Below are 2,060 nucleotides of genomic sequence, written 5' to 3' on the forward strand. Positions count from 1 at the left end.
AAAACCTGCAAATAGGAGACGTTGTCCTTCTCAAAGACAGTCAAGCTACCCGCAACAACTGGCCCATGGCTAACATCACAGAGGCCTTCCCTGGAGAAGACGGAGGGGTGAGGAAGGTGGAATTGAGGACCACAAATCAGGGACATTCAAAAACTTTCTTCAGACCAGTCTCAGAAGTTGTCTTACTTCTTACTAAAGACTGATGTTCAGAGACTCATGTAGTCCATCTGGGTCAATTAATGACCTCACAGAGGTCAGACGGGGAGTGTGTTGCCTTTCACGCATAAATCTGAATGGACTTTTGCTTTGAAAGAGCTCTTATTTTGAAGGGCAGCTTTCACCCTAATGTTCCCGGGTCATAGGTTTGTTTTGGTTTAGTAGTCTGAGGAGGCTAACCGAATTTGCATAGCTACATTTCTGTGTTCAACCGCATGATTGTATCACTGTAAACGTCACAGAGGCAACGTCGTAAGTTGATAATTTCATAATTACATTCAAAAGTTAATGTTAGAAAGTACTATTTATATGAAAAATGCATGTGATATATTTGTGGCTAAAAACGTTTTATTTACATTTATTTACATGTGGAAAGCACCTGTTACAGAGGTAAAATTGTAATTTTCGTATTTGTCTTGTTACAGTTTTCACTCTGACCTTGTACAAGGGGGAAAAAAGCCACAGTAAAGAGCAACTAAAGCTTACTACGACTCACGTCTTCATTTATAAGGAAGAGTTGAACTAGTTGTATAGCTGCAGTTGCTACACTGCAGTGAGGACAACACAGACTGAAACAACCTAATTGTGATTGCAAAAAAATGCGTTTGTGTAATGTGTTTTTGATTGGTCCACTACTTAAGCTAACGTATTGATCCACGATAGCAGACGCTTTAAATAATAGTTAGAATTACATGCAACTTATTTATCTCAACGAAATTTCAAATAGTATACTAGATACATACAAATATATATAAAGGAAAATATACAAAAATGAAATGGCTAAAGTTAATGCAAAATTATGATGTAGTCTACTCTCATTGCAGTCTTTGGAAGTTAATTCTGACTGATATACTGTTATCTTCCACAGCATGACATAACACATCTCAGGAAGTGGTAGTGCTCCACTTTGTTGGAGAATCTCCATATTGAGGGGTATAGTTCTTCTGAAGCAGATGTGCTGTGAATTCCAATATTAACACAACCGTAACAATGAACTACAAAAACTATTTGTGTGTGTGTGTGTGTGTGTGTGTGTGTGTGTGTGTGTGTGTGTGCAGTCATTGCAGACGGTTTGCTCATTTCACGGAGGACAGAGAGATGGCAAGAGGAACTCTACCACCTATCTTCGGTATCCCGAGGAAGCGCAAAGTGTCTGAAATGGAGGAGAAATAATATTTATCTTTTCTCTATTTCTTTATTTTTTATTGGTTTGTCTGAAGAGAAGAGCAGAAAATAAAATTTATAATAATGGATACCAATTCAAAGAAACATATTATTTGAATCGAAATTAAATCATATATTGCTGGTTATTAAGCACACAATATCCACCGTAAGAAAATAAAATGCAGACTTCACATTTAATAAAGACTAATAGGGGAAGTAAATTTCAAAATCGACATAAGTTGAGCCTCTTTTTTTCACATGTGAATTGGGATTCTCACCGTTGGCCAGGGCCGGCCCTGACCAATTTGGCGCCCTAGGCAAGATTTTTGCTGGCGCCCCCTACCCCGTTGGATCGTACAGTAAATTCGACTACCAATGTTCATAAACTCAGAGAAGCTACAAAGCTTTGTCTTTGAGACTCTTTGATTTTAGATAGAAAATTAAACACACGAAACGTATTACAAACCAAGTAACAAGCAATGAATCACTCATACGATAAGTATGCACAAAATACTGCAAAGAAATGCATGATGTTTACTAAAGGCATTCATAAGCAAAATAATAGAGTTCAGATTCAAATTATTGTGCAGTGAAATGAATGTATATATAGCCTATGAATGATATGTGAAAGCTAAGGTGTGAAATATTAACATTAATACACTTTAACTGCACACTCTTGA

At 37.0% G+C, this 2,060-nt stretch overlaps 1 long non-coding RNA gene across 1 annotated transcript; it reads left to right on the forward strand.

Annotated features, from left to right (window-relative positions):
• LOC132446227 (uncharacterized) lies at positions 1–1,469 on the forward strand. Its single transcript, XR_009522796.1, has 3 exons — positions 1–468; positions 1,085–1,149; positions 1,275–1,469. It is a non-coding gene; the product is annotated as an uncharacterized LOC132446227 (long non-coding RNA).
• Positions 1,470–2,060: the final 591 nt, after the last annotated feature.

Source organism: Gadus macrocephalus, chromosome 18, assembly GCF_031168955.1.
Source record: "Gadus macrocephalus chromosome 18, ASM3116895v1".
NCBI classification, from domain to species: Eukaryota; Metazoa; Chordata; class Actinopteri; order Gadiformes; family Gadidae; genus Gadus; species Gadus macrocephalus.